Source organism: Etheostoma cragini, chromosome 1 (assembly GCF_013103735.1).
Source record: "Etheostoma cragini isolate CJK2018 chromosome 1, CSU_Ecrag_1.0, whole genome shotgun sequence".
Taxonomy (NCBI): domain Eukaryota; kingdom Metazoa; phylum Chordata; class Actinopteri; order Perciformes; family Percidae; genus Etheostoma; species Etheostoma cragini.
In genome coordinates, this window is record NC_048407.1 from 381,239 (window position 1) to 393,455 (window position 12,217).

The 12,217-nt window shown below is 42.3% G+C and overlaps 1 long non-coding RNA gene across 1 annotated transcript in view; it reads left to right on the top strand.

The window, feature by feature from the left end:
- The first annotated feature begins 11,865 nt into the window (after positions 1–11,865).
- LOC117945827 overlaps positions 11,866–12,217 on the top strand; it is a 10,542-nt gene continuing 10,190 nt past the window's right edge. Inside the window, exon 1 of the long non-coding RNA XR_004656910.1 lies at positions 11,866–11,876. This is a non-coding gene — a long non-coding RNA (uncharacterized LOC117945827). The remainder of the gene's footprint in view (positions 11,877–12,217) is intronic.

A 12,217-nucleotide genomic window follows, 5' to 3' on the forward strand; every position in this document is an offset into this window, starting at 1 on the left:
GGGTGGGGGTGTTTAGCAGTGCTGCTGGCTCCCCCTGTGATCTGTGGCATTGTGGAAAGCTGACTTCTGAGTTGGTATTGGCCAAAAATGACAGACAACTGATTGGAGCATCTTGTGGTGGACCTGTGGAAACCGGCTCTGTGTGTTCCTGACAAGACAGGACGTTTTTTTTAAAGAAGCGGGTTACTGGAGGACAAAGATGTAGCGACAAGATAAGAGAGAAGCGAGCTGGAGAGGAGGTAGCCCAATCACAGCAGCACTGTAGGGAGAAGCTTCCTCGTTGCTCCTTGTAGGGAGAAACACACTTAATGTTTCACTTTGCTCGGGCATTTCATTCCCTGGAGGTCTAATTTAGAACGAAGCGATCTGATTAGCCCAACTTCCCAAGAGCCTTTCTCATGGGAGCCGCCGCCTAGGGCATCACTTGAATCGGAATCAGACAACGCAGAGACAAATTATGTTTCTTAAAAAAAGGAGATGTTTTTCTAATCTTTTTTCTCCAAACCCAGATCGGTGGTGATCCTCTCCGGCCCATTGCTGATCAAGGAGGCATTTCATCTTAACATATTCTTCCTGCTTCCATTAATATGTTATTGGTACCATAGTCAACAGTTAGCATAATGCACACACACTGAAGACATTAGATTTATGATGACGTGAACACACTGTGATGCAAATATCCAAATCAATGCCCTTCACGTGTTTCCTACTGATGTAAGTTACCATTACAGTGTGAATTATTAGAACTTTTGGGTTTTTTTCTGTACTGCCCCCTCCCATTGTATGTCACTGGTGTTATATTTACCTCCACTCCTTTGCTTTGCAGCATGGCAGGCTCATCTCGGGGCTTTGGATCTGGGTGATATGTCAGATTGTCATTGGTCTGTTCTCTACTGTAAACAGACCATCGAGCCTCGCTACTCTCTTTCTCTTTCTCTCTGGAAAACTGTGCTTTTACCCTCTGGTATAAATGTAAATGCAAGTTTGCATTAGTCTTATTTCTACTGTATTTCCAAGTTGGTCATTTTTAGTGTTTTTGTGCATTTGTAGGCCCGGCTGCCTTTCCCGGCCTCCACTCCCTGGGTCGCCAACCTGAACCTACAACGAGCAACTACTGCTCGTCTAGAGCTGTTCTATTGATTCTTTGTTTTGGTTTTCTTCTTTTATAGACTAATTTATATGATCCTTTTACTGTTTAGTTACATAGGTTTCTTTTCAGTTGATTGGTTATTTGAAAGATTGTTTTTGTATTTCCAGCTGTTCCTTAATTCAGGTTTAGTGTAGTTTTGTTGTATTGTTTTGGGATTGTCCCTGCCTGTGTCTCTTTGTGTGGTCACCTGTGTGTGTATGTGTATGTGTTTGTGTGTGTGTGTGTGTGTGTGTGTGTCTGTGTGTGTGTGTGTAATGTGTGTGAACTCAGGGCGTTCACCCTGGACCAGGGCAGTGTCAGGGGGGCTGAGTTTTATGATGGTGGAACAGATAAGTGGCCTCTGTGTCAATTAGGGCCCAGTTTATAGTGTATTGTGCATATATTAATCTCTTCACCCCTCCACCCTCATCCCATCAGCCCATCATCCCATCAGTCCCTGATACATCAATCTCTTCACCTTCATTCATTCATCCCTCGACCCTCATCCCTTCATGCCCTCATCCCTTTATCTCTTGACCATCATCCCTTCGTCACTTCATCCCTCACCCTTTACCCCATTCATCTCTCTCTCCATATCCTTAACTTATCCCTCCATCATCATCATGACTGTCTATATGAATAAAACTATATTAAACCCTTTTTAAGCCTTTATTGCCATTGTCTTAGTAGTGAATCTCACATTTTTAAAGATAGACAGTATATAAAACCTTTATACAGCATATATTAATAAACACTATCAGGTTTAAATAATACACATTTTTATAAATTCTTTGCTCCCAGAAAGTCCTCTTTTAACGCTGTAATCTATCTTTTTGTTTACACAGATATTCTATTGTTCTATTCTTGATATTTTGAGTTTCTGTGCTGCAGTTTTCTACCAACAACTAAGAACAAAAGACCACCTGCACCTTTTTCAAGTGCGGTAAGAAGCGTATGGACACCTTGTTCGTGGTGTTGGAAATGGGAATTATTTTCCAACACTGCAGTAAAATTGTTTTAAACTGTAGTACAACCACGGTCATTATCTCAAACCTACACTGAGCACTTCTGCCTCCCAGCAGCGCCCTAAAGCTTTCCAAGGTGTTACAGCTGAGTAGTCATGTCAATGCAAATATGTTTTGTGTTCTGCCTTGTGGGAGTATTTGTGTGTTGTTGTCAAGTGATCTTAATGGCACTGTGCGTGGCTGAAGAGATTGCTTTCTACAGCGCCGTACACAGCCCACCAAGACCTGACGTCTGTTTGTGAGCAACAAGCTGACAAGGACATAATTGAACGCGCCATATGTGTGTATACGGGTGTGTATCTGCAGTTTAATACATAAAAGCTGCAATGTTTTGCAGAAAGACAGAGTAGGGGACAAGCAAGCGGAGGCAGGATATACTGATGAAACTGAAGCACTGCAGCTGGAGTGATTGCATGTGTACCATGCAGTATGTGATGCATGATAGAGATGTCATCTAGAGTGGCCATCAATCAAGAGCCACGATTAATATGAATATGTTATTCTTTGGAGCTAAACGGTCTGTGGGACAACGTTAATCCACCTGTCAGCTTCCGTTGGTTTTCCTCAGCAGTTTGGTGTTTGTTTGGTTTTTCTGTTTATCCTGTTACTGCTGAATCATTTAACAGAGTAAAAACTGTATCACCGCTGTGAATCGTTGTTCTGGGCTCGCTGTGGTTAGTTATGCTCTCATGCGTTCTCCCCTCTCGCTCTGCCTCTGCCTCAGTCACACACTCTTACACACACCCACACCGACGTGCACACAAACCATTCCTCTTTTCCACCCTGGTGTGGGAATATAAATGATCAATTTCCCAAGCTGTAGTAGAAATGCTCATAGAGGAAAATTAAATCCCATGCCTGGGGCTGATTGGATATTCATCTCTCCCATTTTATCTACTGCTTTTGTCCTTCAGCAGTTGGCACCTTTTCCATCAGTGGCATTCTGCTTCGATCAGTTGCTCTGTGTGTGAACACCAAGAAACAGTGATAGCAAATCAGGGTGCTTTTAATTTAATGGATGCACCTCAGAACCCAGATAAATTTAAAGGGAAGCACAACACTGCAATTACAAAACTCCAGTCCATACCACAGCGCCACACGAGGGTTTATGAAAAAAATGGGTCTTTAAGGTCATCACCAGAGACAGCAGATCATATAAGAGAAGGCAGAACGTTCCAACGTCTCGGTGCTACCAAGTCGAAGGCTCGGTCACCACTGGTCCTAAAGCGGGTGCAAGCAACAGTCAGCAAATTTCACATATTATTATTATATTTATTTATTTATAAGGATAACACGCATTAATTAACATGTCTGTAAACATGCCGTTCATTTTCAACTGTAGGCCTTTTGGCGAGATGTTTTGAGACCAGAGCAACAGGAAACGGCGAGACATCAGAACAGTAATACATCACCAGAAGTAACATTCAGTACAAGTAGCCCTGCAAGCCCACAAGCCAGCAACAAAACACAGAAAAAACCTTTCTCTGCACATGGAAAGATGCAATAAGCAAGAGACACAAACAACAACAACAAAACTTATTTGTTAATTAATTATAGAGATCATGCTAGAATATCAAAAAAAGGGCAAATAAAATAGGTGAAATAATTTAGTTAAGATGCAAGTGAATAATTCTTACACAGCCAGGCCAAGGAGCTGTATCTGAGCAGGACTGTGAAAAGAGGTGTGCTAAATATTGACTGGAGGTGAAGACAGCTCAGTCCAAAATGGGTTAGTCAGTTCAAGGCACGTAAACAGTTGCTCATCTTGTAAAGAGAGACGCTCCTTTACTGTTGGTCTGCTCCTAATCCATTGATTCCGTCATCGGGCTTTTACTTGCGAGTATTTACACCCCTCAGCTAATGGACAACATAGCAATGTGACGAGGGCTGACGTCTGTTGTTCTCAGCATAGTCTTTTGTTGTATTTGAGCTTTGAAGACGCTGACAGCTGTCAAAACCAGCAGCTAGTTGAGGTGATGAAAACCCATTCCTCTCTCCTCAGTGTCCTAGCGATAGAAAGCCATATCGACTGGTGCGCTGATATGGAGGGAATTGAACAGCAGGCGGCTGGTGGAGCCGGCGGATGTTCAGGGCCCTCTGGATGATTTTCAGAGGCCTAGTGATTCTGCTTGCAATCAGTGAGCTTTTAAGTAATGCATGGTTTCAGATGACATGTCTAAGACACGGTCACAAATGGGTTTCTGATTAGAGCAGTGGATGGCTCCCACAGGCCTGAAAATCACTTACCGACACCTGGCAAATGGCGAAAAAGGTGATATGTCACATAATGGAAGCATCTGTAAGACATCACATATTTCATTAGTTTCCTACCAGTAGAGGGAAAATCCATCAGTACTCCGATGTACGACACACCCTGTACTGATGAGAGTTGATTTACATATTTAAATCATTATTATTATTTCTTCTAGAGACAACTGGGAGCTGTCCAGTGAAACCAGTCTTCTGCCGGTTGGCCAGTGTGTAATATCCTTTAACATTTGATAGTGAGATCACACTGAGTCTTAAATGGGTTTTACATGAACACACATACACACACACACACACACACACTCCGTTGGAAATGTCACTGATCTATTTTCTATCATTAGCCTAGCTCTGCGCTGTGTGTGTGTGGGGGGGGGGGGGATGAAGGACAACTCACAATTGAGTTTCAAAACCTCATCCTACATACTAGAACAATCTTAATGTAAAGTGTAAGTGTAAGTGTGCTATTTGGTCACCAACATATTAGGGATATAATCTATAGGATATTCAATTTTAAAAATCTCGTCTACGCTGGTCTGCATCAGCCCACATCACAACACATGAAAACATCTCTACACAAACTAAACCCCAATCAATTGGTTTGCTCCAGTGATGTCAGAGATGACATCATCAGCACCATAAATACACAGGAAATGCTCGGCGGCTCCTCCTCAAACATCCCTGACTGGTGGACCAGACAACGAAACAAAGAAAGGTGAGTATAAACAACAAAAGATGAGCTGTTCAAACCTGCATCCTACACAAAGTGAGTGCTGACATGTTACACAACAATATATGAGAAGTTATGGCAAACTGAAAATGAATACAATGTGAAAAAAACATAGCAATGTGTAAAATAATTGTGGACGTATTTTGGTAGACAAGCACAAGGCACAAGTGGTGAGTGCAGGGAATCTCACCCACTTTGTCACACTTACTTTTTTATATCCAATTTTTCTGTGGTGATACTTTTGTTTGCCTGTATACTGTACATGTATTAGTACACATGATGTAGTAGGTAGAGGTACTCATCAGTCAGTGTCTGACCTACAGTTTAGAGGGGTAGGCTGAAGTCCCAACAGGGACGCTAAGCAATGTCCTGCTGTGGCCCCTCCAGAGGAAATAGGCTTGTTCCAGATGGCCCCGCCTCACGGCGATCGCCGGTTAAAGCATGTGTCCAACTAGATCCCGACTTGCTCTGACGTCATGTACACTGGGCCAAGATAACCTCACGAAATCGAGGCGGCCGCAGGTTTTAGAGCCAGCCGCTATAGCTGCTTTTCACAGACTGCAAGACCCAGCTAGACCCAGGGCATGCTGGGAAATGCCTGCTGACAGCTGACTGGTTCAGAATGAACTCAACATGAGGTTTTGTAAAAACCTTTCATTGATTTAAAGGCATATTCGGCACAGAACACGTGTGACTGACGTTTAGAAGTCTGAGAGACAACATCCGTTCAGATCACGGGTCCTCTACAGTCTGTTGGATATTAATAAGAGAGCCAAACTATCGCTTTTAATTCTCCTTGTATCTTGTCTTTTAAACATACAGAAAGGCCAAATAGGTTGATAAGGTGTGATATGTACTGCAGCCTGTTACCAACTTGACTATCTATACAAATGATAAAGATCCAGAAATGAGTGTGTGCGTGTGTGTCAGACTTCCAAGTGTGTATCTCACCCCCCACTCCGGAAATGTTTAAAACTTGTGAAGACATACCACCAACATGCAATGCTACACTAAAGAACAAACTGATATTAATTTATATGCAAAGTTAGAAGCGTCTTGCCATGCTCCGCGTCACACCTGGGTGAAGGTGTGTTTTTGACTGCAGTGCTTTCAGGATGTGACGAGCCACAGGGATTCACCTGAAGGTGTGTGTGTTTGGTTTTGTGTTCTTGGTGGTTGGCGCTGCAGATCACTCCTCCTAGGCTCGTCTGGTCTGAGATTCTGTAGATAGGAGTCTCACCAATGTAACTCTGTGTTGTAGATTTGTGTTGTTACGGACTTTACTATTCCAACAAGTATCACACAACTATTAACAGTTGGGATCCAGCGTATTCAGGGTCCCCTTCCATATAATGTGTCAGGTGTCTGCATTAAAATGGCTAAAAAGCATTATCCATGTTATACACTCTTTTTTTAGTTGTGTACATGTATTATCCCAAATGTTTCCAACAATTTGCAAACCTAGAGAAGTCTGTAATTTTATCCAATGACATGGACCGTGTTGTTTGGTCGGCTGTTAATGGTATACCAATGTTAACACAGGTGTGTGTGTACATGGTTTTGACTGAAAGAAAATCATATGTTCGTTTAATCTCCTGAAACAAGCCAGCTTCCTATGATTGATTTTTTTAAAAGGGCCAAAGAAAAGAGCAAACCGCTTTGACCTTTGCACGTAATTTTCTCAATGTTGAAACTTCCTGACCTCTGCCTTGTAATGGCTTCGTCTCCTCCCAGTCTGGTCGGCTGGGGGACTAGTTCACATGACTCGGCATCTTTCAGACTTCCAAAACTGTTTCTACAAAGTCAATAAGCACAATCAAGGTGAGCAGGCTGCTGCAGTAATAGATGCTGTGCCTGTCTTCTGTTTAGGCAGCGCAGACAGAAAAGGTTTTAGAGGAGCCCACGTGACCTGGACTACATGAGAAAGACAAGCAGAGGAACAGACACTCAATGCTCCATAGGAAGCAGCCTAATGTGCCGACTGAGAACTGATTAGTTTAATAGAGTACTATACTGCAAAGAAACATTACATTCAACAATCAATGAGTTAAAGCAATGCAGCATAATTGGGCTCAGAGGATTCACATAAATTGAATCTGCTTAATCAAGAGCAACAATTTAAAAACCTGTGGTCACTTAGCATGGTGTCAAACTGTACTCTCTAAGAGAAGAGCCAATGGTACTACAGCAGTTATATGTTCTACCTTTAGTGAATGTTGCAATGTCCACTTTCTTGAGCCAAATTTATTGGGATTTTTAAAATCATAGATATTGGAATGTGTTAGGTGTTCCTACTACTTGATCTATTATGGGTGGTCTATTATTGGACCGTCCATCTTTGTTATCCTTCGTGGTGAAGAGAACACATTATCCACCCTCTCAGCTCCTATTCCATCGTCCAGAACAAATTGTTTGTGTGAAAATTTGAATAATTTGATAAACGTAAATTGGGAGGTGTTGAAAAACAGACTGAAAGCATCGGGAAGCAACCAATCCCCAGCTGTGATGCGCTGCTGAGGCCTGTCTCTCCCTCTTATTCTCTCTCTCTCCCATCAAAGTTTTTTTACCTTTGCTTTCTCTGTCATCGCATCTTTCTCTCTCTCTCTCTCTCTCTCTCTCTCTCTCTCTCTCTCTTTCTCATCTCATTATGTCTTTCTATCTCTATTCATTGTTTGTCACGCTGGTTCATTGTGTTAGATCAATGTCCAAACTGTGAATACCTTTCTTCCTTCCAATTCCATACATTTCTTCTCATAACACTGCATCAGAGCTGGCCTTCTGAGCAGAGTCAGTCTCTTATTAACCGCACACAACAGGATCTCTGTATCCAATCTCCTCTGCAATTGAATTTGATTAATATCCTTTTGGCAGCTGTCTGTGAAGTGATAATATTGTACCTTTTTGAATGGGGGGGCGAGGTTTCATTGGTATGGAGAAGTTGTGGTTAGATTTAGCTGTTGGAGGCATTTGACTGATGCAGTGGATGGTGTGGCTGCAGGGCCTGCGCTCTCGCAGGGATTCGGCTGTTTGCATCACGGCTCCTCTTGTGTGATGTCTTGTTGCTTTTTTTCTGATAGGGATTTTGTCATAGTTAGTCACAGGCAGCTTTATGACAGCGACACAAAATAACATGCAATCGTGCTGCGAGGAGGGAGGGAGGGAGAGAGAGAGAGGGAGAGAGAGAGAGAGAGAGAGAGAGAGAGAGAGAGAGGACCAAATCCAAATGGAGCTAAGTGCATCTGGCGGCAGTCACACAAAACAACTGGGAGAAAGCTTCTCGTGTGTGTGTGTGTGTGTGTGTGTGTAGATGGTGCCCTTGAGCTGAGCTCCGGAAGAAATGGCCGAACCCCAGAGCGCTGAGGTAAATATGGAGTCCCGTCAAGATGAGGAATGTAGCTTTGCTGTTAGAAATTTTTCTGTCTAGAAATAAAAGAAGTCATCATTCTCAGGAGAACATCAAAAACAATGGCGCCGCCGAGCCTGGAGAAACGAAGCAGCCGGAGATGCAAGCATTTCACAGCTTTAGTCTGGTATTAGCTTTTTGACATTTATTTAAACCATGCCAATAGAAGGACAAAAATACAGTTCATCATGAGACAACCAAGCTGTTTATTATTGTCGACCATTAATGGGCAATTTTTCATATGCTGTAGCTCTAAACCAGCTCCAGGCATTGCAGCTGTTTGTTAGAGGTGGGACTGAGTGAGAACTTAACATAGTGCTGTTTCATTTAACTGCATATGCATTTCACGCTAGTAAAATATCATTATTTACTGTTTAGATTCCAACAGTCCAACACTTCAATTGCATAAACTGTTGTAAATCTCAGTGTCGTGAAAGCAACTGCTTGAAAACATGGTACAATCATTAAAATCGGTGTCATCCTGCATACTGAGGCAGTTGGTCACATTAGGTAATAATAGACTGACAGGGATATTATTCAAAACAATCTACTGTAGTGATGGCAGGAAAGAAAATCCATTTCACATTTAGCTGTCAGATCTTCTTGCATCTCCTTTCCTCAGTACAGAAACAAGCACAAATTGGACATTGGAAGAAACGGAAAATCTTTTCCACTAAACCAACTCTGTTCCAAGGCAATACATGCTCAGCAAGTTCTTTTGAACTGAGCCCCATGAATTCAGTTTGGGCAGATCTCCAGATCTGTGAGACATCAAGATTATTTATCGGGATCATAGAAGAAGAGCGAGTATCAGCAGTGATGGTGTGGGGGTCGCGGAGGTGACACTCACAGCAGTCTGTACTGAGCCATGGTGTTGGTCATCAGAGACACAATGGTACAAAGCAGAGAGGGCTAAATAGTATTGAAACGTTTGGCTCCTTTCCTCGCCCTCCATGCCTGTGACATTGACTTATGGTGACACCCTCTAGCCTGTTTTGCTTACACAGTGAAATGACAAATGGTCCTCACTGTCAGCCAACATCTGTTATTCATCTGCAGCCTGGACTGACACTACCAGGTTAGCACCAAGCAGACTGCTGGCCTTTAAAGCCAGCCCCCCACAGCTCAGTCACACAATTACAGCCAATCAGCCACCAAACGGTGTTATCTGAGCTGCTGCAACCTGTATTCAAATAGTTGTCTTATTATTTTTTGTCTAAGTAGTATCAATTGGACTGAAAAGCATGTGGATAGTGTCAGGATGTTCGAGTGGGATGATGGGTGCTCGGTGCTCCCGGGTCTAGACCTTTGAATGTCACAGGAGCAGTGTATTATTTGTAGAGTAAAATTGACCAAATCATGTTGTTGTATCAGGGCAGTAGCAGAAATGACCTGCGGTGAAAGAATTTCTTTAAATCAAAATACGAAACAATTATTAGCACTGAAAGTGTTTAAATATTATCCGCATTGTTGCAGCGACCGCAGGCAGCAGTATTAGTATCCACAGCACAGGCTTACACACAGACTACGGACGATGGATTTGTAGAATTGATTCATACTGTGGACTGTATCATATTTATTCTGGAAGCTTGGCTTTGAGTAGTTTTCTAGCACTAGTAACTGTCAGTTAGTCAGTTAGTCTGGTAACAAACACAAGCCGAGCGGGTGAGAGCTGTTGTCGAGGCGATGAGCATGTGGCCAACACTACAAGTGGATAGGTTGAATCTTGAACTGTGTTGTTGAAGCGGAAAACAGTTAAAATAATCACGTGTAATAAATAATCATATGTGGTTTAATTATGACATCCCTCTGGCATTTGAGACCCTGTAGAGATGACCTAATTACCCAAATTGAGAAATGAGCTGCCTTATGCAGCTGTAGACATTCTCCCAGAACATACACGCATGAAAAATGATTGTGTCATTATGTTGGTGTTAAAATACCTGCAGTACAACTTAGTGAAAAGAAGAAGATAATTTAAAATGATCTTAAATATATATGAAGAGGAATAAAGAAGTGTAAAGATTAAACTTAATGATGCCAGCATGCAGTTTGATGTGATGTTCCGTTTTCTCCGCATCTCAAACCGTAGAACGAATACCAAATTTTGCTTTCCTCTCTGCTGGATGACACAGCTAATATCCGTCCTCTGTAGGCGGAATTATGTGTTAAGTCGTGGTTAAATGGCCGAGTGTTTGCGCTGTGTTTGGCCGCTGTGTAATGCACCACTTCTTCAATGATTATGGATAGTAGGAGAGAAGCAGCAGTGTTTAGGGACTGTTATCTGCAGCCTCTTTTCATTTATGATGGTTTTATAATGCTCTCTCCTTCATGCATCACACTCTCCCATGCACAATGCTGCATACTTTATTACATACCACAACAGAGGTTAAACACACTGTACACATTGATGTCTTTGAAATGCTGTGAGCAGGCAGCGCTATTTTGTAGTTCTGGAGAGGAAATGGAAGACATCCAAACAGGATTTCTGTGCTGCTTGAAGCTGGATCAGGCCCAGTTTGGCCTGTAGAAAAAGGTTTCTCTCATTTGACCAGATGAGATTCAGGAGTTGTTTGGTTTCCTGTGAGGACTGTTCTTTACCATAAAGTTAGCTTTGTTAGCTGTTGAACATTTGGCAATGTTCAACAGGCACTGCATCTATTTTAAAGATGTAGTTTTACTAAAACCGGTCTCAGAGAATGTGGACTTACACAAGCTAGACCTAAAAACCACGCCCTTGTAAAATTAGACTCCATTTTAGCACAGTTTAAGGCACTATTCCACAAAACTGTTTAGTGTTTTCTGGCTATTTAAACCTTTATTTGATAGGAAAGCTTAGACATGAAAGGAGAGAGTGAGGGGGAATGATATGCAGCAAAGGGCCGCAGGTTGGAACCAAACCCGTGGCCACAGCAAAGAGAACTAAGCCTCTGTACATGGACCGCACGCTGCAGGCACCCGTTTTGCTTAAATTTCAACAGACCTTGTGCAGGGTTTTTAGAAGCATTGGCGAAAGACAAAGGAGCCAAAGCCACGTGCTGCAGCTCTTTCTTCACAACCTCGATAGGATATGTAATTCCTCCGGCGCGTTCTGATTCTAGCCCCTGGGGCCATCTCCGGGGAATATCTCCAGAGTCTGGTAGGCATCCGGCTTAAATCCCCAAGTATTTGTGTCCTTGGAGCCAGTTTTCAATCAATGTGAATTTAAAAAAAGTAAATACTAAGAACACCTAATCCTAAGAGCATTCAGTACTTCATAAATATTCTAAAAGGTCATGCATGCAAAGGTAATGCATTCGCAAATGGTGGGTCTACATGTTGCCTGTTTATTATTAATTACTGTAAACGGCAACATGCAATAAGCATGCGTGCCTCTCTGTTGTGTCCCATGATTACCTCAAGCTGATTCAGTTGTAACCAATTAAATAACAGATAAATAAAAGAGAAAGCATCCCAAGTGGGATACACTTCATATACTTTACATTTTTATTAGGACTTAAAGGTCCCATAACATGGTGCTCTTTGGATGCTTTTATATAGACCTTCGTGGTCCCTAATATTGTATCTGAAGTCTCTTTTATGTAGATCTTAGTGGTCCCTAATGCTGTATCTGAAGTCTCTTTTATATAGACCTTAGTGGTCCCTAATACTGTATCTGAAGTCTC